The sequence below is a fragment of the Bidens hawaiensis genome, unplaced genomic scaffold (genome assembly GCF_021521415.1).
Source record: "Bidens hawaiensis isolate Kalapana, Puna unplaced genomic scaffold, B.hawaiensis_p1.1 tig00045384_1, whole genome shotgun sequence".
Lineage (NCBI taxonomy): Eukaryota > Viridiplantae > Streptophyta > Magnoliopsida > Asterales > Asteraceae > Bidens > Bidens hawaiensis.
Window position 1 is genome coordinate 50,036 of NW_027498069.1, and position 23,998 is coordinate 74,033.

The following is a 23,998-nucleotide window of genomic DNA, read 5'->3' on the forward strand; positions in this document are numbered from 1 at the left end:
CCTAATAAATCAATACTTTTTAAAAACTTTTTTTTCTAAATTTTATCTTTCTCGCTTCATACTTTAATAAACACGTTTCCTTTTTAGAAATGTTTTTTTTTTAAGAAAAGTATATTTTATATTTTAATACACACTATCTGTTACAGTATTTGATTTCTTGCTAACAATAAAATATAGCAATTTAGGGTTACCACTTACCACTTCATTTTTTTAAGAGCACCATTTGCTTTAAAATTTAAATAACGACAGTACGGCACTACTCTTCTCATTTTGTAACTACGGTTATTAGTTGGAGGCAAAACTATTTTTCTAGGAGTACTTTTTATAATATTATCAGTAGATTATATATATATTTTTAATACTTTCTGTAAAATATGAAGGATAATAAGCCATAGTCAAATTGTTGTATTACGTGTTAAATATTGGCTTCCCTTTTCGAGTTGTGAACTTGTGATCCCCAGTCCCCACATATCCTAATTAATGTGGTCAAACCTTTTTAATCAGAAAGCATCTAGCTTTTTTCATTTATTCTTCAAAATATCATTCATATAATATGTTAAAAAAACTAATAAAACGATATATGAATTTACGATATTGATGGACTGATGGTGTGTCTAACTTTACAAAGATGGGTCAAGTTCTTAATAGTTTTATGTATGAAGGAGTTGTGGCACTCTACTGGTACATTTAGCTGATTACAATGTTGTGTCTTCTGTTTATTATATTATTGATGTTTGGTTTCATATAATCTGGCCATTGATATGATGCTAAAGAAAACTTGAAAAAAAATTATAATGTAATGGTTCATCATTTTACAAATAAAATCCAAACCCTTTCTGATTCTTCATGCTCCTATTAATGTTTTGTCTCAGAGAAAATCATACACTATAAATCCTTAATACAACATTGAGTTGTTACAAAAACATTACATTTATGTAATATCTTTCGTTTACTACCTTTAAATTTACAAATTCTATATATATATATTTGCATTTTTTATAATTTCTGTCTGTGTGTAGAATCCTATTACAATGATCTATCATGAATGCAAGGCCGTCTTTGAGGGGGCATGTAGGAGGGTGACTGTCCCCAGCACGATCACCTAGTAGGCCCAATTTTTTTTAACTATTCTTAGGGACGGCTTCGATGAATGCGTTACTCACTTTCAAATCTTGTGAGACTGTGTCTTTGTGTGCCCACTGAAGAGGTATGTACCCGCCTCAACACCAAGCAAGGCGGGTCAACCCACAAGATAAAGACATTATGAAGGCACAAAGCCAAAACCTAGGCGCATGGCGCATACAAAACATGCTCAGGCATCATATGCTCGCGCATCACATATGCGCGCAACGCGCGGCGCATATCACATGCTCTTGCACATCACATATGCTCGCGCGTCACATATGCGCGCGGCGCATATCACACGCTCGTGCATATCGCACCTGCGCATGAAATATCTGCGCGTGAGAATAAAAAGAAGACTTCGCGCATCCTCAGGATGGGCGCATATCACACGTGCACATAATCAACCTCGTCCTTATCCAAATCAGGATTAGGGCAACCTTGATTGTGCACGTCAGACAATCTTCCAGAAGGCATCTTTTTAAGGAGTAAGAATATGCTGATGTTGACAACTGCCAAATGAAAGGTCGACAACTCAGCATGACACATGTGCTACCACGTGATTACAACCAACGAGAAAGCGCCAGGTGTCCCAGAGGGCACGTGGCGCAGTGCGACTGGAGGAGGCCAACGAGGTTGAGCCCAACCGGTAAAAACCCTAGCACTATAAATACAGCATCAACTCCACTTTGATGACACATTCATACTCAATCATTTGACAGTTACGAGCAGTGATAATACATTGAATCATATTGAATTACTTTCACTCACAATCAGTTACAGAAAAACAAACAGACGCATAATCAAGAGTATTCAGCTATTGAGCAATACTCTTGAGATTCACTGACACACATATTATTATCTTCTCCACAAAGATACTGATTCTCACGCCGGAGGGTTACCCCAAAGAGGACCCCTCTGTCCCTTTCTGAGGGGTAAGTAACGGCGCTGTTCATTTTGTAGGTGGAAGAACACAGATCCAGAGGAACCACCGGTGAAACAGTATAATCACACCCGAGGAAAGTAGATCTGCTACCAGGGAGTAGATCCACGTTTCTTCATTGGCGCCATCCACTGTTACAAACGGCAATCAGATCTCATCAGATCTATAAAAAAAAAAATCAATCACCATGGTTTCTGGCGTTCGTAACGTTGATCAAGCTCTGGAGGATATTGAGCGTGAGGGTGTTAACGACGGACAGCAGGTTCTGAGGGTACCGCGTGATTCTACGCGTACCACCAGCAACCGTCCCTTCGTCACAACCCCTCACGGCCAGACTGAAACTCCTCCAGACGATCTCACGTTACAAAATATGGCCGGCGCGAAGCTGAAAGGACCAATGGGTCCAGAAGATGAAGCAAATGATCCGAATGAATGGCTCATAAACGAGCAGCGGCGTCTGATGGAAAAGTATGAGGAAATGGTCAAACAAAAGAAGCTAGCCGATCAAACACAAAGGCAAGCGTTTGATAAACAGACTACAAAAAGGCCGCGCGCGCCGGAAGAAGGACATTCTATTCACACTGCACACACCGAGTTCAGTGATGAAGAGGTGCATAGCATGAGGAAGACGCGGGATACTCATGCAGGAGGCTCACAGCTCCGCGCGCCTGTGAACATGGCGCCTGGACCCAGAGCCGATCTGGATTTGCACATGCCGTACAGCCCACCAGTCAGAGGACAAGTGGACGTAACCACACCCTACAGACCAGCCATCTTGGTGAAGCACTCAAAGTTCACTGCGCGCATCGTGCAGGCACCCATCCAGCACAAGACCAAGATGCCAAGTGGCTTGGGTAAATATGACGGCACGACAGATCCAGATGATTTTTTGCAAGGTTTCTATAACACGGGAAACCTAGAGAGCTGGACGATGCCAACATGGTGTCATATGTTTGCTCGATGCCTCACGGGTGCAGCGCGAGTATGGTTCGAGAGCTTGCCGACAGGGCAAATTGATGGGTTCGAGGAGCTATTAGAAAAGTTCCAGGCCCACTTCGTACAGCAGCGCAGGCACACGCGCGATCCTGATGACATCATGCACTGCATACGCAGGAATGATGAAACGATTGAAGATTACATCACTCGTTTCAATCAGGAGTCCCTGGCAATCGGGGGTATAACTGAGCAACTCCTGCGCGTGGCCTTTATACAAGGCGCGCGCAGTGATCAGTTACGACGAGCTCTCGTAAGCAAAGATGGTATGCCCACCACGTGGGCCAAGTTAATGGAGGCATCGCGAGTTTTCGCGAGAAATGAGAAACAGATTGCCCAAGATAGGGCAAGAGAAAGAGCGCATCAGGCTGAATCACCGCGCAGCAAAGAGAAGAGGGCCAAACAGAACTCTGTATGGTCCAGGTTGCAGCCAACAAGTTTTTCTTCCGCGGAAAAACAAGCGCAACCTAGCTCACCCCAGCCCCAAAAGGATGCTCGTAAACACGGGGAGGGTGACAAGAGGGAGGGCGGCAGAGATCCTAGCAGACCTCTGCCAAGAATATGGACACCCCTCACTAAAACACCTTCACAGGTGTTAAGTACTGAGAATGTCCAATTCAAGCCCCCCAAGCAACTACACTACAAGGGACCGCAAAACAGTGGCAAATATTGTGAATTTCACAGGTCCCCGGGCCACAACACCGACGCATGCCATCATTTAAAGGATGCGATCGAGAAGGATGTAAAGTCTGGCAGGCTGGCTCACTTGGTGAAAAACCAAAGAATAGAAGATGAGCAACCGGAAGGAGCCTCTGCCAGCAAGAAATACAAAAGAATCTGTGTGGCTGAGGGGGGACGACAAGGGCAGACGTCAAAAAAGAGAAGCGCGCAAATCCACGGGGATTGGCGCGAGCAGCAAGTTATCTTCCCAAGAATCAGGGGAGGCCCTTCAATAAGCAGTCCTCTCGTCATCACCACGCACATTGCTCATTACGAAGTGTCAAAGGTCCTGGTGGACACTGGAAGTGAATCTGACATTATGTATGAGCAGTGTTTCAGAAAGTTAGACCCGGCAGACCAAGCGCGGCTAGAAATTGTGAACGCACCAATCTGTGGTGTTTCAAATGAAATCATCCATCCCCTAGGCCAGATTCAGTTTGAACTAACTATGGGGGATGATGAGCACAAGCGAGCAGAAGTTGTCAACTTCTTGGTCTTGCCCACCACGTCATGCCACAATATGATCCTGGGTAGGGGAACGATTGTCCAATTTAATGCTATACCGTCGCCAGCTCACGGCGCATTGGGGTTCCCTACACCAACAGGCGTAACATTTGTTTATCGCGATCATTTGTGCGCAGTGACAAGTACGCCGCGGGAAGGGATAATGAAACTTCCAATGGCGGACAATGCGCCGGAGAAGTGGATTTTAAACCCAAAATTCCCCGAGCAGCCGGTCACAATTGGCGCTACCATTTCAGATGAAACGAGATTGAGAATGAAAAGGTTGCTCACAAAATACACGTCGGTCTTCGCGTGGCAACACTCAGATATGACTGGGGTCCCGCGGGACTTGGCGCAACATTCTCTAAACACGTTCAAGTCGGTGGAGCCAATTGCTCAGAAAAAGAGAATCATGGGGGATGAAAAGGCGAAGGCCATGAATGAGCAAGTGGAGGACCTGTTGCGCGCAAACATCATCCGCCCGATCCGATACCAGACGTGGGTAGCCAATCCTGTGATGGTAAAGAAAAGCAACGGGTCATGGAGGATGTGTATTGACTTCAAGGACCTCAACAAAGCATGTCCGAAAGACTGTTACCCCCTGCCAAACATCGATGCAAAGGTGGACTCCGTGGCGCCATTCAAGCTCAAATGTTTCCTGGATGCCTACAAAGGCTATCACCAGATTCAAATGGCACCACAAGACGAAGACAAGACGGCCTTCAGGACCGACAAGGGTGTTTTTTGTTACACAAAAATGCCCTTTGGTCTAAAGAATGCGGGGGCCACCTATCAGAGACTTATGGATTCGGTTTTCAGTGAACAAATCGGAAGAAATCTAGAAGTCTACGTTGATGATTTGGTGATCAAGAGCAGGGAGGAGAGACAAATGCTCAATGACATCGAGGAAACTCTTCAGCGCCTAACGGAAGTTAACATGAAGCTCAACCCGAGCAAATGTACTTTCGGCGCGGAAGAGGGGAAATTTCTTGGTGTAATGGTCACTAAGGATGGTTTCAAGGTGAACCCTGAGAAGGTGGAAGCCATCCTTAACATGCCTTCACCATCCACCATGAAAGAGGTTCAGAAGCTGAATGGTAGACTGGTGTCAATCAACAGGTTCCTAGCGAACCACGCCAGCAAATCTACTCCATTCGTTAACACTTTGAGGAACTGCTTGAAGAAGAGCCAATTCAAGTGGACGCCTGAGGCTGAGCAAGCTTTCACTGAGGTAAAAGAATGTCTCATAAAGCTGCCCGCGCTCACAGCTCCACTTCCTGGCGAAACCCTTACATTGTACTTGTCAGCTGGAGATCGCGCCATCGGCGCAGTACTATTGGTGGATCGCAAGGGGATCCAAACGCCAATATACTATGTGAGTCGGGTGCTGACAGACCCTGAGACGCGCTATTCCATCATGGAAAAGTTAGTTTTGTCACTAACACACGCGTCGCGCAAGCTTCATAGATACTTCAATGGTCATCCTATTGAAGTACTGACTGGTTACAACATCCAGCAAGTCTTGCGACGCCCCGCGCTCTCCGGAAGGCTGACAAAGTGGGCGCTGGAATTAGGTGAACACACGATCACCTATAAACCTCGTCCAGCAATAAAGGGTCAAGTTTTAGCGGATTTCATCACGGAAATCCCAGAGGGAAAGATTGAAGAAGCTCAGCGCGAGGTAGACCCTCCGCGAGCAAATGATGAAGAAGATGTTTGGAGGCTATTCACTGATGGAGCCTCCAACAACGAAGGGTCCGGCGCAGGCCTCAAACTGGTGGACCCTGATAATCATGAATATACTTATGCTATTAGGTTGGACTTCAAGAGTACCAACAATGAGGCTGAGTATGAAGCCCTGCTGGCTGGTCTGCGCATCGCGCGCAAGTTTGGGGTTAAAAGACTAGAGGCGCATGTTGATTCTTACTTGGTAGCTGCTCAGGTCAACGGCCTATATGACGCCAAGGAGAACACAATGCCTCTGTATCTAGAGCAGGCAAAAAAGCTCGTTGAGCAGTTTGACTTCTTCAGAATCATACACATCTCGCGCAGCGAAAACAAGTCCGCTGACGCGTTGAGTAAAATGGCATCAACTAATTTTGATCACTTTGGCAAAGATGTCAGGGTGGAAGTAATGAGCAGCCCGTCAGTGCAAACGCAATCGGTCCTTGTAATTCATACAACCCCTTCATCCTGGATAACTCCAATAATGGAATTCCTGAAGGAGGGGAAGTTACCGGACGATCGCGCACAGGCGAGAATGATAAGACACAAGGCACAGAATTATGAACTACTTGATGGTACAGTATATCGGCGCTCTTATCTTGGACCGCTCATGAAATGCCTGGATGCTGAAGAAGCAAGCTATGTGATTAGGGAGATTCATGAAGGAATCTGCGGAATACACGCTGGCCCGCGCATGGTGGTTGCCAAGGCAATGAGCGCAGGCTACTATGGGCCAGGCATGTACTTGGATGCGCTAAAAGAAATCCAAAAATGCAAGGCATGTCAGAGCCACGCGCCAAACACCATGCGACCAAAGAACAACTTGATTCCAGTGACCTCCGCATGGCCTTTCCACAAATGGGCCATTGATATTGTGGGGCCCCTGCCGCAAGCGCAAGGCCGAGTGAAATTTTTGGTAGTGGCGATAGATTATTTCACAAAATGGGTTGAGCCAAGCCGCTAGCAAGAATCACAGCTGAGGCGATGAAACAATTTATCTGGAGCCACATCATTTGCCGTTTTGGCCTTCCTATGGAAATTGTGAGCGACAATGGCAAACAATTCACTGATAGGAAGATATCCAGCTGGCTCAAAGAATTGCACATCAACCAAATCTTCACTTCGGTCTACCACCCTCAAGGGAATGGCCAAGTGGAGCGCGCGAATCAAAGTTTGTTAAATGGGCTTAAGAAAAGGTTGGAGGGGGAATCCCATTCTTGGGTCGAAGAGTTACCTAATGTCCTGTGGGCGCACAGGACATTAAGCAAAACTAGCAACGGCGAATCCCCGTTCAGCCTAACCTATGGGACAGAGGCTATGATCCCAGCAGAAATTGGATGCCCATCCCATAGGGTACTCATGATGAGCAAGACTGATAACGAGCGCGAAAGAAGATTGGACCTCAACTTGCTTGAAGGACGCAGAGAAGCGGCTATCATCAATGAAGCCAAATACAAGAAAAAGCTGGAAAAATATTACAATCAGCGTGTTAAAGAATGCCACTTCAAGAAAAATGATTTTGTCCTTCGAAACAATGAAGCTAGCCGCGCGATACCCCCAGGAAAAATGTCCCCCAATTGGGAGGGACCTTATCAAATTTCAGAAGATTTGGGGAAAGGCGCGTACACTTTAAAAGATTTGAATGGAAAAAAGATACCGCGCGCGTGGAACGCGGCACAGCTTAGAAAATGCTTCATGTAAAAGTTCAAATATGTAATCAAGGCTTTTAAGCCATCATGAATGATGATTCGCGCTATCTTTCAATATTTGTTCTATTACCTTTGCATACATGTTTCACACTTCCTTTATTAATTTGGAGCAATATGACAACACTATATTGACTTCAAAACAAAATAAAACGAAGTAAAACATACATGCGCGAGCCTTAGCTCAAACGCGTTAACGAGTCTTAACTCTAAAACATCAGGGCCTTAGCCCAAACATACGAGCCTTAGCTCAAACACGTTAATGAGTCTTAACTCTAAACACGTCAGGGCCTTAGCCCAAAACAAAGAGCCTTAGCTCAAAACACTCACAAACATCCATCTTACATCCCGCGCAGCTTGATCATAAAACTCCTTAAACGACTAAGGCAAAGTACATGCCATAACATAGTTGTTAAGGTCTCAGGTCGAGATCGCGCGAGGAATCATAGTGGATATCTGAGTAACACATGCTGACATGTAATGGCTAAAACTCATACTTCCATGTAAAAACAGCGCGACTATGACGCGCGAAAAAGGAATTGTGAAAAGTTATCGCGCATGTCAGCATAAACAAGATGCTGCGAAACCACTTACAAAATACGACTATGGTTAAGTGAATAATTTCCTTACAACCTTGTTCTTATTTTAACGTGCAACCATATCTTATATCTATACAAGCAAACATGAAGAGATGAATGGAAATGCGCAAGATGTGAAAAGGAGAAAACAAGTTTCATTCCATTGCATTGAAATTTACAAGAATGATGAGTTACAAATTACAAGTACAAAAAAAAAAAAAAAAAAAAAAATACAAAATTCGATGAAGGGCTTCTCAAGTCTCCACGTCGACGTCAGCCGCTTCATCACCCTCTTCATCTCCCGCAGCATCTGGCGCGGTCTGCTCCTCATCTCCGAACTGACCATAGTCAAGTTCTTCCTCCTCATTGGAGTCTTCGATCACAACGGTGTCAGGAGCAGATTTTTTGGCCGCACCAGAACCGCTGGTAGGGGCAGCATCCCCCGCGCCACCATCATCGCCACCAGCCCTCTCGCATTCGTCAAGCAACTTCTTTAGCGCGCCGAGGTCGGGCTGGTCAGCAAGCGCAGCTATCTGCAAATCATTAGAAAAAGTAATGAGTACAAAACACTTAGAAAAGTTAGTCAAGTAAAACTCATTAAGGTCAAGGTACCTGCATAAGGATGGGGATGGGAGTATTCATATACTTTTCCCCCACCGCGGCCATGTCCGCGCAGGCCGCATCGCTCTTGTAAGGGTACTCGGATGGGTTCTTCCTCAACATGCCATATTCATACCCATCCGTAAACCCTTCAGCTCGGCCCACCAAGCGCGCGGCGGCATTGCAGTCCATCACAAGGGCCTGAAACTCGGCGGAATATTTCATCGCCAAAGCGCAGCGAGTCATGCCCTGTGACACCAGCCATTGGCGATCTTGCGCTGAGGCCAGCAACAGACGTCGCGAGGACAGGAACCTGAGAGTTTAATAACTCAACAGTTTCCTTAGTCTTTTTTAGTTCCTCCTTATCAGACGCTGCTGCCGCCAAAATTTTTTCTTTCTCCGCCTGCGCAGCACCAAGTGCTTCCTGGCTGGACGCCGCCGTCGCCAAGGCCTCATCTCTATCGGCCTGCGCGGCCGCCAACTCCCTCTTCAGGCGCGCAACCTCGCTCTCCAGTGATGATTTCTCAGTTATACTCTGGACAATAGCTTGGTCACGCGCCTCAGCCTGCTGTTCCAAGACACGCACTCTGCGCGCGTACTTGGCAACTTCGGCCTCTGCCAACTGCTGCTTCTCCCGCGCAGCTTGGAGCTCATGCCCGCGCTTGATATACGCGGTGTTGGCACTTGCTCGGTTTTCACTGAGCTCCGCCTGGAGTTTCTCAGCTCGCGCTGCGAGCATCAGAAAGGTTCCAGGCAGCCACCTTGGCCTCTCGCTGGGCTTCCACAAGAGCATCGCGTACTTTAATATAATCACGATGAAGCTCTTGGGAAGCAGCGAAGAAAGCAGACCCAGCGAAAATATGGTCGTTCAGCAAGTCCGCGCGGGTGCGCTCCTCCTGATACCTCCTTTCAGTAGGAGGCACGGCATGAGCCCAGAAGTCCTCGCATACGCCCATGGATTGGAAGGAACTGTTTTCATTAATATTCCATCTCGGGCGGTAAACGTGGTCACCTTCCTGCAAAACACAAGAAATGTTCTAAGTCATAAAACATACTTATATGGAGGTACGCGCAGCGGTGTAACAAAATAAAACATACCTGCGGGGATGAAGCAGAAAAGTCAGCGCCAGCCCCACCAGAAGTATGCGTTGCGAAGACTTGTGGCATCGCAGGGCTGGCGCGGTCTCCCAAGGAGTCCTCAGCTTGAGCCCCCTCATCCTCCTCATCTTCTTGAATAGGCCTCTTCTCCTGCGACCTGGGGGGCTCTAAACCAGCATCGCGGAGAGGGCTGCGCGTAGGAGGAGGCGAGGGAGGTCTCGACGCCGCCAGTTCGGCGCGCAATACGGCTTCCTGCTCCTTGGTAACCCCAATAAGGGGAGAATCAGCACTAGCAGGAGCAGAACCAGAACCAGCGGCGCCGCCAACGGCGCCAGGAGTGTCGCCAGCAACTTGTACGCCAGCTACAACTCCTATGAACAAATAAACAAGGAAAAATGGTTTATGACTGAGTCCAAGAGGAAAAATTCAGAAGACAAATGTGCAAATCTTACCTTGGCGCAATTCTGTTCGCGCGGCGAACATCGCCATAAAATTCATTCTACCCTTTTCAGAGGGTAGAACAGGGGACTTCGATGGAGTCCCCGGCGCAGCCGTAGCACCTTGTGGCGCCTGCGGCTGATCTGTTACCGTCGCCGGCTCTGCAAACATTCAAAGGAGCAAAGGTTTAATAACAACTCAATCAGATGAAAATAAGCAAAGTATACCTGTTGCAGGCGCGGCACTGCTTCTCTCTTCAGCCGCGCGAACGGAGGAGGCGACGCCACCATACCTCAAGTGGACAGGAGGCCTGCCCACTCTCACAGGCAAGGAAGCTAAAGAAACCTTGGTGGTAAACACCTGGGTTTCCTTTGGTCCCTTCGTTTGAGCATGGGGATGAGCGACAGAGGTGTCATCTTTCTTCTGTTTCTTACTGGCCCCTGCGCCAGATTTCCCCTTAGCTTTGCGCTTTAATAGGGGCGCCTCCTCTTCCTCCTCCTCCTCCTCTTCCGCGAGCTCTAGCTCGTAGTTTTCAAGCGCATCTACAAAACAAGCAACAGAGCTGTTAATAAACTTGGGTATTCTAAAGGAATGAGCATAAGTGCGAAGGCTTACCAGGCGCGTCACTGTCAAAGTCAAAATCCATATCCACTGGGATGAACATGTCATCGAAGCGATCTGGGAAACCAACCTCCCCAACGCCAAGCTCGACGGAGCCGCCCTCCACATGTTCATCATAAGCGGCAAGGATATAATCCTTGGTGACTGCGCAAAAACAAGTTAAATGATATCAGCAAAAGAACGATGTTCGCGCAGGAAAATAAATAAAGCAAAAAAAAAAAAAAAAAAAAAAAAAAAAAAAAACTTACAAAACCCGTCGACTTGGATAACGGGCTCAAGCGCGCTGTCGGCCCAGAGCTTACTCATGCCGACCCCCACCAGCGCCTCCTCGCAAATTTTCTTCGCGGGGGATGGTTCGGCGGTCAGTTTCTTAACCCAGGCGCCAGTTGGGTTCTTGAGGACACCCTCATCCGCAGGCGCAGAAGAGATAGAGCGCATGGTCATACGGATGGGTATCACACCAGCCCTAATGTAAAAGAACCTCTCAGACCAGTCATGAAGGCTCTTGAATGAAACAGTGGAGCACTTCACCTTCTGACTGCGAGGAATGAAAGAGATCCAATTGTCCTGGATCTTGGGCTTGTAAAAATATTGAAAGCGCCGAGGAGTGGGTTCCTCGCACTGGGATTTGCACATGAACTCAAAGTGAGTCACGCGCACGAGTCCAAAAGGATGGACTTGGGATATATGAATCCCATAGAACTTCAGCAGTGCACCCACAAACCTTGTCATCGGGAGAAGAAGGTTGCAGTGGGTGAAAAAGTGGCTATATAGGGATATATAGCCGGCAGGCGGGTCCGCCGCCGTTTGCCCGGACCTAGGCAACATGCAGCCAAACAGGGTGGGAAAGCCCCTGAGAGGCGATGAGGTTGTCGAGATCGGCCTGCTTCAATTTGCAGAGGATTTCATTCCACCTTTTGGTGGCCTTGGTCCTCCCTACTTCCTCCGATGTGGTCTCAACAACCTTCTTCCCCTTCCCCTTTTGCTTCAATGTCGACATCACCACAGATTTCACACGGCGTCTTCGAGAGGCAACAGAGGTGATTGAAGGGCTAGACGAGTCTGAACTATCAGACATACAACTGCAATAGCCGATAATCGAGGATTCGAATCGATGTAAACACTCAAATCCGAATGTGAAAGACAGAAACTTGAATTTTAGCAACTATGAAGATGAAGATAAAAATTTCCTAAGGGCCTGCTTTTATAGGACCAGGAGAGAGAAATGTGGCAGCTGATCGGATTTCACGCGCCCCCACTCGCAGGTGCAAGCCAACGAGGGCGCGACACGTGTCCCTAACAGCTGTGTGAGGGGACATAAAAATGTAACCGACCTGCCACGGAACAGAGACGCGCCCCCACTCGCAGGTACTAACCAATGCGAGTGCGACACGTGTTCAAGACAGCTGTGTGAGGGGACATGAAAGGCAACTGTAGCACCTCGAGCACACGAAACGTCTGACACGTTTACGGCGCACGTAACCACCAACCAACCACGTGTTTGGACCTTTCGTTTTCAACCAAATGGATAGAACTTCGCGCAACGATGGAAACAACCAAGAAAACGACAAAACCCCTTTAAAAGAACAATTCAATGAGTCTAATATCTATCTTACCGCGCTCGCGCGAGATAAGACACACATTAGACTGGGGGGGCTTGAAGAGGTATGTACCCGCCTCAACACCAAGCAAGGCGGGTCAACCCACAAGATAAAGACATTATGAAGGCACAAAGCCAAAACCTAGGCGCATGGCGCATACAAAACATGCTCAGGCATCATATGCTCGCGCATCACATATGCGCGCAACGCGCGGCGCATATCACATGCTCTTGCACATCACATATGCTCGCGCGTCACATATGCGCGCGGCGCATATCACACGCTCGTGCATATCGCACCTGCGCATGAAATATCTGCGCGTGAGAATAAAAAGAAGACTTCGCGCATCCTCAGGATGGGCGCATATCACACGTGCACATAATCAACCTCGTCCTTATCCAAATCAGGATTAGGGCAACCTTGATTGTGCACGTCAGACAATCTTCCAGAAGGCATCTTTTTAAGGAGTAAGAATATGCTGATGTTGACAACTGCCAAATGAAAGGTCGACAACTCAGCATGACACATGTGCTACCACGTGATTACAACCAACGAGAAAGCGCCAGGTGTCCCAGAGGGCACGTGGCGCAGTGCGACTGGAGGAGGCCAACGAGGTTGAGCCCAACCGGTAAAAACCCTAGCACTATAAATACAGCATCAACTCCACTTTGATGACACATTCATACTCAATCATTTGACAGTTACGAGCAGTGATAATACATTGAATCATATTGAATTACTTTCACTCACAATCAGTTACAGAAAAACAAACAGACGCATAATCAAGAGTATTCAGCTATTGAGCAATACTCTTGAGATTCACTGACACACATATTATTATCTTCTCCACAAAGATACTGATTCTCACGCCGGAGGGTTACCCCAAAGAGGACCCCTCTGTCCCTTTCTGATGGGTAAGTAACGGCGCTGTTCATTTTGTAGGTGGAAGAACACAGATCCAGAGGAACCACCGGTGAAACAGTATAATCACACCCGAGGAAAGTAGATCTGCTACCAGGGAGTAGATCCACGTTTCTTCACCCACTGACCCTTCATGTACATTGCATGGACTATGCCATCTTATCGGCTTATCGTCTAAGACCATGATCATGGCAACAAACGGTCAAACCAGATACAAGAGTGTCCGTTACAATGCCACTTGTGCCTTCTTTGATGCATGTGGAACTCGTTGGCAAGATATGTGTTGCGTTCGCCACTCAAGTTTGAAAGGTTTAACACCTAACCAGTCACATATCGACCTCAATAAAAACAAACAACGTAAGTTAATTAGCAAGACAAACAAGAAACAAGTGATAATAGTTTGTAACAGAAACTATCAAATGATTGATCATTTTGGTGTAATACTTGTACATATCCGTAACTTTTTAATATATTTTGAATACATAAACAAACAAACAAACAAAATTTACATATTAATATGCTTTTAAGTTTATCGCATGTATAAGCAAATTTGACAAGAAAATAACGAGCATGTGAATCAGTATTTCAAAACGAAAAGTAAACAATAAACACCATAACAAACCCGAAAAGTGGCTTTAGGAGTGTAAATGAGTTGCTCCCAAGCTACTCAAGGTTGAATCAATAAAAAGCTTGAAACGAGCTAAACTTTTTCAAGCTTGAGCCGAGCCGATAGCCGAGCCTCAAACAAAGTTCATTAAGTTTATCAGGCCCAAGCTCGTGCTTTGTATGTGAAGCTTGTTTAGGCTCGTCGAGCCTTAAACCTTGAGTGTTTTCATATTTTGAACTTCTGTTTATTTACTTCACATTCAGAGCCGCGCTCGATCCGAGCTTTGACTCGCTTAAGGTACTGCACGAGCTTGAGGTAAGCTTTGGCCCGTTTAAGTTTTTTTACAAAATATATAAAAGTAATTAAAATAGCATGTAAACTATTTAATAAACGATAAACAAGTCGAGCTCAAACCTGGTTTGAGCTTGAAAAATGACTTATAAGCCAAGCCAGAACTTTAGACAAATAGCTCAAAGTGTGCCGATCTCTCGCTCTCACTCTCATAAGTTAAAACAAGCCACCCTAACTTGCCAATTAGACTATGCGTTGTGGTCAAGCGAACACTAGCGCGCGAGCCACGTCGGCCATGAACACCACAACACCCTCGCTTCACCATTCGCCGCAAGCAGGCGCCGCAGCCCCAGGCGAGCGTGGTCGCCTGGGCTAAAGGAAGAAGATTGATGGACTTCAGCGGGCGCGAACGATAACGGGATGAATTCGTCGGTGGCGCGACCGACAAAGGTTGAATAGTTGGGTCCGGTCAGCGCCACGTGTCACAATATAATTGGATGAATTCAAACGTCGGCTTAAGTATCAACACATAGCATCACCAAAAGGCCAAAGTTACAAACCCAACCCGACACCACCTCTCACGTGCACACCACATGCAAGTAAAAAACCTAAAACAAAACCAAATCCATAACACGCATTAATTATCACACCACCTTCAATTCTTCTTCACCTGCACTACTCCCTCCATTTACTCCCTCATAACCACCCACCATTTCCCATACCACCAAATGGACACCGGACAACCACCACCACCACCACCATTCTTCCTCCCCACCACCACCATTCCACAACCCCACAACCACCACCACACATCATCACCAACATCTTCAGTAATAATCGTAATCACAGTAATCTCCTCCGCCATTATCTTATCCGCCACCATCTACCTCTTCATCCGCTTCCTCACCCGCCGATACAACCAAACCAATCCATTCTCCCCAGTCGACGACGTCGTTCCAAATAACCAAAACGAACACGTGCGGAGTCACGTGATCAACATACCTAACAATAACGCCTCCTCACTGGAGTCGTTAGAGTCATCCTTACCGTTATTCACTTTCTCCTCAATAGCCGGCAAAATCGACGGCGGAGATTGCGCCGTGTGTTTATCCAAATTCGACGGCGGAGATCTTCTCCGCCTCTTACCGCTCTGCTGTCACGCGTTTCACGCTGAGTGTATCGACACGTGGCTTAAGTCCAACCAGACGTGTCCGCTTTGCCGGTCGAGTGTAAACCCTAACGAATCGGATATCATGAACACGGCGGCTCACGGCGCCGGAGGCGGCGGCGGCGGAAACAGGAGTGGTAGTTTTCGTATCGAGATCGGAACGATTAGTCAGCGGCGAGATCCGGCGAACTCCGACCGCCGGTCGTACTCCGTCGGCTCGTTTGACTACGTTCTCGACGAAGGTTACGAGATTCCGGTGGAGTCGACTCACCGGAGTGTGGCATCCGATTGTACGGACAAGGATTCTGTTACGCCGGAGCCGCCGGGAGAGCATTTGGCGGCGGAGGTTGCTACCGGAAGTGGACGGTTTAACTGGTTGCGTGATTACGTGGACCGTGTTTCAACGTCGTTACGTGGCTCCGGCAGGTTCTTCACCGGAAGTAGTCGCCGGAGTGAGAATGTTAATGAGTTTGAAACGAGTCATGGGAGAATCGGAGAAGAGATTAGTGAGCTTTTCCGGTGGCTTTCAGGGGTATAATCGTAAATTCGTAGTTTTTTTAAATTTCTGTTTATGGAAAGTGGAAACTCCATATTTTGCTAGAGTGGGATTTTGTTTTTTTTTTAATATAAAAATGTTTTATATTTTCCATGTATATTAAAGACGTTTTAATTTTGCAGAGAAGGTATTTATGTCACGCATTTAATCAGTTCTGTATATATATAGGACAGATTTTATTGCAATAAGTAGGGTTGATATATATCATTATATCGCATGGTGTTTTAGTCCATGTTTTAAATGGCCAAGAAAAATACGTGTACAAAATTGTTATTTGATCATGTCTATACTATGCAAGGTATATTGACTATACATATTGAGATATTTCATGCAAATAATAAAGATTAAATATCAATAGTATATAGGTCATGAAAGATATATATACATATAATATTAGAATAAAAAAATATATAACAGATTCCATGATATGGACAGCCAAACATTCTAAGTGTTGTTTTCTCTTCTCCTATGATGGTGGATCTTTTGTCATGTTGGGTGTGCTCAAGTCGTGGCAAATTTTAAATTTTCCATCTTTTTTTTTATTTAATTATTTATTATTCTTCTTTTCCAAGAATACATATTCCAATAATGTTTAAAGAGAGTCCTTTTCAAATTTAATGTCCTTTATCATGCGAGATGATTAGTTTGGTAGTAAAGTTTATTGAGATCTAACGAGTAACGAGTGGGTTATTGTAAGAACGCGGCTAAGGTAAACATGGAAGAGATCGAGTGTACGTTAGCTTGACTTTGGATCATCATCATGCCAACGCTGAAAACGCAAAAAGCAGTGGGATTGAATACCGGGCTACTAGTTCTTGTTCGGTTTGTGAGTTGGGTTAATTGGACTAGTTCTTTGTGAATTAGAAAGTTACGTAGATTGTTTCAATTTAACATATATTTAACGAACACGATAAAGATGAGAAAAGAATATAACCGAAGATTCAATTAATGCCAAATTGAATACACCCTCATAGGACCAGCCGCACTAATGTGAATTAAAAGTGATATATTCAATTAATACGATGGATTGGGTCGATTCCGAATGCTTGATCCATAAGTCAGTATGGATTATTGGTTGTTTAAGACGGGACCATAATCTGAAGACAAACCAATTTTTGCTTGTCTAATCAAGAAAATGGTTGAGAGGTGAGCTGAAACTTCAAAGTGATTGTTGACACTTTTTACGAATCAACATATGCTGATTCTTAATTCATGAGATTTTGTAGTAAAATAGTACTTTAGGAAAAAAGAAAAGACATGCAATTACATACAAATAAATAAGACAACTTTAGTGAGTCATTACAAAACAACAGATCTTCCATTCCGAAAACACTGATTACCATTCACCCCATCCGAAACCAAATAAGTGAATGACCAGGGGTATTATTCAGGGTGTACATTCAGATCTTTAGAATCCGGTACGTCGGTTTTGAGATTTAAACTTAGAATCGAAGCCCAACCCTACCCTCTCCCGGTTTTTATTAGGTTTCGATCATTTAACAAGGTTGTCATAATTAAGGGTGTCCATCAGAATAACGAATTTTCAAGTTAATCGAATCGAATAATTTGAATAATTTATCATTTTGCTGGTATTCGTATTCGTTTAAAAGTTGGATTATTCACTTCGTTTAACATCCCGTATTTGAAACTCGAATTCGAATCGAATTTGAATAGATTCGAACTGATTCCAGATCACCTATGCCAAAACTTCAAAAACCATAATCATCATTGTAAAACACACAAATATAAGTTTAAAATTAAAGTATTGGCAAGATTAAGAAATATCGGTATGGGCTATTGGAATTAATTATTATGTATTGAACATTTATTATTTAAATGAATTTGACCCAACTTAATAAATTAAATCTAACATCTAACAATCTAACATCTAACAATTATATTAAAGCAACATGGTTCTTTAACTAAGCCATCCACATAAAATCAGTGTTCCAGGCCCGGCCGGTCGGACCGGTCTGACCGGGACCCGGTCCCTATACCGGGCCAGGTCAGTGTATTTTGGGTGTTTCTAAAAACCCGGTCGGACCGGTTGACCCGGCGGGTGGACCGGTAAAACCAATTTTTTATTAAATCCAAAATGAAATGTGCATGCCGAGATTCGAACTTGGGTCATTTCAGAGATAGAAGCTTTAATAATTACCCCATAAGCCAACCAACCAAGCTTCATTGATGTCTCTATTGATCAAACATATTTAAAAAACAATGTATAAAACATAAATAAACATTAAAGTTTGTTATTATTATTATTTTTGGTTATTATTATTTTTTATATGTATATGAATTATATATATGTAAATATATATTTAAATTATTTATGACGTCATCCGAGTCAAACACCGGTCCGCCCACCCGGGTCGGTCCGACTTTGACCCGGTAAAGCGTCCGGGTCGATGTTCGGGCCGGGTCTGAAAACATTGCATAAAATCCACCTCAACAATTTCTAAAATTATAATTTACACCTAAAAAAAATCACTCTTTCATAAGGTATGTTATTATGAATCCATAAAATAAAGATATATTGTATTAAACATATTTTTAGACATATAAATATATTTTAATATGCTTTTGAGACGTCAATGTATGTTATTACGTATATTATTAAATTTAACTTTTTTGTTATATTTTTTAACCACCCGTGTATTACACGGGCTATATCCTAGTATACATTAATATATTATATAATTTAAATATTTCAAATTGAATCGAAAAAATTATGAATTCGTATTCTATTACTATATATTCGAATACGAATCAAATCAAATTCGAATATTTTGAAACCGAATTCGAATCTTTATTTTTGAATATAATTTCAAATATTTCGAATTCCATATAATACAATTCTTCACAACACATACATGAATCTGTTTCTAGATAAAGATATTAAATAGTTAAAAAAAGGCTAACACATGATTATATGATTATTATATGTAATAAAGAAGAAAAAAACAAACAAACAAAAGAAAGAAAGAAGGAATAAAAACAAGTATACCATGTTGTTGTCATCGCTCACAACAATGTATGGATGTCATTGGTATGGTATTCATATTCGTATATGTACTTGTATCCATTTATACTGGATCGAAAATCAATAAAAATATGTACTAATATATGTACCGAATTTTTCAGTATGGTACAGGTACAAGTATTCTGGTATGGTATCCGTTTTTGTATCGTTTCACTTTTTTATTTCCAAATCTCCGACAATCTTGAAACCGATACCGGTACAGGTAACAAACAACCTGAATTAATCCGGGTACTGTAATTTGGGACAATGCTCATCCCTAACACAATGCCTAGATGGGCTTGGGCTTTGGAACTCATCTTCACAATGCCGGTTGAGCTGCTTAAGTTATCTGAACCCCGATTTTTTCTTCAGAAATGAACTTGAAACCTAACCCTGGTAATAATTCGGGTTGTTCAGGTTAACCCGATTAATACTTTTTGACCATATTTAACCCAACCCTAACTAGCTTATTCAGGTTTTGGTCAGGTCAGGTTAATCGGGTTCGAGCATTTTGGACACCCTTAAGTGATGGTACGCTAAACGATTGAACCCTTGTTAGGATAAAGCACACCAAACGGTTTTTTCGGGTTTACCCACCCAGAAACGAGTAACCAGTAACCAAACCAAATTGGAATGGTTTGGGTTTGGGTATCATGAACTCGGGTTTGGGTTCCATGGATACAGTACTTTCGGGTTTGGGTTGAAAGCTTCTTGGGCCTATCCAAAATCCAGTCCATTAACGATAAACCCCACAAAATGACTCGCTGTTTCCACTCTTCATTGTTCTGCAAAACCCCTTAATCAAACCCAACCGGAAACTGTCAAATTGAAGCTCTCACCGCCACCTCCGTCGCCGGAGCCGTCATAATATTCAGGTCAGATGAATCGCCGTTTAACCTTCTTCTATCATTCAGTATTAAAACCCACAAACCCTAGAACAAATGGGTTCACTTTATTTAAAGCATTCATGTACACTTCATCCCAATACACCCACAACAACAACAATAATAATTACAACAACAATTACAGACGATTTAACCCGAACCCGAATTATAACCATAACCGTAACCATAACCCGGACCCGAATGACCCATCAACCCTACTGAAAGAAGACGGTGTATCCGTCTGTTCAGAGCTATGGATTGAAAGTTTCCGAAACCCGAATCAGACTGTTACCAATTTGACTAATTACTTAAGAAGATTTGAGTTATGGGTTTTAGCTTACCAAAAGGTTTGTGCTGATGAGTTGGGTGCTTACATGCCGAAAAGCTCGGTACAAAGATCCGCGCTTGAGGATTTACTCGCACTTAGAAACGCGGTTCTTGATAACCGGTTTAGGTGGGGTGCGCGGTTGGAGTTTTTCATTAAGTCGCCGAAGGATAAGACGGAGTACGAGTCGTTGTCGAAACGGAAGATTAGGGCGATCTTGACGACGACTCAACCAAGCCCGTTTCAGGATAGGATAGTTCAGGAGGTTTTGTTTATGATTCTTGAGCCGGTTTTTGAAGCGCGGTTTTCGGAGAAGTCGTACGCTTTTAGGCCCGGTAGGACTGCGCATACGGCTTTGAGGGTGGTTAGGAGGAGTTTTGCGGGGTATTTGTGGTATATTAAAGGGGATTTGAGTACGGTTTTGGACGGGATGAAGGTTGGGTTGGTGATTAGTGCTTTGATGAGGGATGTGAGGGATAAAATGGTTATTGATTTGGTGAAATCGGCATTAATGACTCCGGTTATTACGAGCCCACCTGTTGAAAAGAAGAGGATTCAAAGAAAGTATCAGAAGAAACGGGTTTTAGCGGAGGATGAGCCGAAGCCCGACCCGTATTGGTTGGAGTCGTTTTTCGGGTTTGCACCTGAAGAAGCGGAAAAGGTTCCAACTTGGGGGCATTGTGGGATTTTAAGCCCGTTATTAGCCAACATTTGTTTAGACGAGTTGGATCGTTGGATGGAGGGTAAAGTTAAAGAATTTTACCGACCGTCGAAAAGTGATGTCATTTGGAACAGCCCGGAAGGAGAAGTTGACCAAGGGAATACTTCTTGGCCCGAATTTGTTCCCACTAGTGGGCCCGATAAGACCCGGAAAATCGATTACATCCGTTTCGGTGGTCATTTCTTGATTGGAGTTCGTGGGCCGAGAGCCGATGCTGCAATTCTTAGAAAACAGTTAATCGAGTTTTGTGACGAGAAATACATTCTTAAACTTGATAACGAGTCGCTCCCGATCGAGCATATAACAAAGGGAATAATGTTTCTTGATCATGTTTTATGTAGACGAGTTGTATATCCGACTCTTAGATATACCGCAACGGGTGGTAAAATTATTAGTGAAAAGGGTGTCGGTACATTATTATCGGTAACCGCGAGTCTAAAGCAATGTATCAAACAGTTTAGAAAATTAGGGTTTTTAAAAGGTGATAGAGACCCGGATCCACAACCGTGTTTTAGAATGTTTCACGCGACACAAGCGCATACGAACGCACAAATGAACAAGCTTTTGACTACAATGGTTGAGTGGTATAGATTTGCTGATAATAGAAAAAAGATAGTTAATTTTTGCTCTTATATTATACGTGGTTCGCTTGCTAAACTATACGCTGCAAAATATAAGCTTCGATCACGGGCAAAAGTTTATAAAATCGGTGATAGAACTCTTAGACGACCGTTAAAGGAGAAAAAGGGACAATCACCCGAGTATAACAACTTATTAAGAATGGGCCTTGCTGAGTCGATTGAAGGGCTTCAGTATACGCGAATGTCGTTAGTGCCCGAGACAGATTACAGCCTGTTTCCAATGGGCTGGAGGCCAGATCACGAGAAGGCGTTGCTTGAATATATAAGATTGGATGATCCAAAAACGTTTGAAGAAAACCGTATGGCTTTAATTAAAGAAGGGCTTATTTCGCCTCAAGATTATGTATCTATGCTTGTTTGGAATTATAAACGAAGTGCAGCGCTTAATGCTGTTAATAACGAAGAAGGCAAAATGTTGTTGGGGCCGGGTGATGAAAAAGATGAGGTGAGTGTTGAAGGCGAGGAAGAACATGGACGGTTACGTGCTACAAATATTTGAGGTGATTTGTGTAATTTTGATTTTTTTTATAAGCACAACAAAGGTTTTAGAGTAGCATGTATAACTTTGATCTCTCTGTATTTTATATTATTATTAATACAGTGTTATTTTTTATGTGTTCATTATGCTTATTTGTAATGTAATGTTATGAAGGTGTAAATTTAACAGATTAAACAACTCTCAAATGTGAACTTACGGTTATCTTACAATCTTTTACCTTCCACGTTTGGTTCCACGTGTTGTCTTCTGCCGTCTCCTTTTGCTTTTTACAGTTGTGGATCTTCTCTTTTGTCTTTGCCTGCTGTTTGCATTTTCAAATCAACCGCTTGCTTCTAAACATCCGTACACTTTGCGGACTCTCTTTGCGATCTTCAGTTTGGTTCAAGTAAGATGATTCCTTTCGATTTGCCATTGTGTGTTTTGTTTGTCTTTTGTACTGTTTTGTGGTTTCTGACGTTAGGCTTTTAGTAAGTTTTTTGTTTAGATTTGTGCATACCAGGTAAGTGCGTTTTCTTTTTCTTTGTTGTTGGATTCTTTTACTGTCGGAAGGCTGTGTTTACAGATGTTTTTGGCTGGTGGTAGTTTTTTTGTTGTTATTTTGCAAATGCATGCTGTTTAATTGCTTATAAAGTGTGTTTCTTTACATGTTCTTTAGTGTATTGGTTTGTTGCGTCATGATTGGTGTATTTGCATTATTAATTAAATTTTATAATACTTATATAATTTGTTGTTATGTATTGTGACTTCTGAAACTTAAGTTGTTAAAATTAGGATTTTAGATAGTGTTTATTTGGGTGCACATAATGTGTTTGACGATACGTTTGCGTAGCTAATTAGTTTATGTTTTAAGGGTTTCAATTGCATGCTAATTTTAGGTGTTTACTTGAAAGGGGAGCTATTGCTTGCGTTTTCAAAGTTCTTTTTTTTTTTTCAAAAAAATTAGTAATTGCGTTGGACTTGAATTGCTACTGTGTTTACGTTTGGTTTGGTCTATGGCTATGTGTTAATGTAGGCTGCCTGCACACTGTTTTTCTACATTTTTAATTTTTCATCTACCTTTTGATGTATAATTGACTGCATAATAATGTTTGTAATTATGCCATCATATATCTGTCCAAATTATTAGTCCCAGCCTGCAAATAGCAAACATATACCTAACTGTAGCAAACCTAAATACTTTGGTACTCACTTTTGAAACAACAAATTAACTCATGGATGCAATAATCTAAAAAAGGCTGACATAAAATCCAACTTTATAACTTTTTTTACATGATGGCTTATACGAGTGTGTATAACCAGATGCGGTCTGCCGGTCTGCATGTTGCATATCCTATTAATACTAATACTTTATAACTGCAATTTCTAGCTACAAACCGTAATGACGACTAGAAGAATTTCAGATCTCACTCCCGCAGCCACCCCATATTTTCTTCAACTTCGTGTTATTAGAAAATTGATCCTGTTTCATAGGAGGGAGCTATGTTTTTTGTTTGCACATGTAAAGTTGTAAACTATACCTAAATTAAGAAGGTGTTATACTTTCATTTTTATCTAGCGTTATATGTTTTGTTTCGTTTTTCACCAGGGTGACGCGATAGAGGCAATACCAAACTCTAATAACACCAGTGCCTTACCTTGAAGCTATGCTTTGGGCGCAATCAAGATCAGCATCAAGAATCATCCCGCATGAAACATGCATAAAGTTTGGGAAGGC

General features: G+C 43.4%; 2 pseudogenes; both read left to right on the forward strand.

Annotated features, from left to right (window-relative positions):
• The first annotated feature begins 15,196 nt into the window (after nucleotides 1-15,196).
• LOC143595605 (E3 ubiquitin-protein ligase ATL4 pseudogene) lies at nucleotides 15,197-16,181 on the forward strand (annotated as a pseudogene).
• Nucleotides 16,182-19,995: 3,814 nt separating this feature from the next.
• LOC143595606 (nuclear intron maturase 2, mitochondrial pseudogene) lies at nucleotides 19,996-22,284 on the forward strand (annotated as a pseudogene).
• The last annotated feature ends 1,714 nt before the right edge of the window (nucleotides 22,285-23,998 follow it).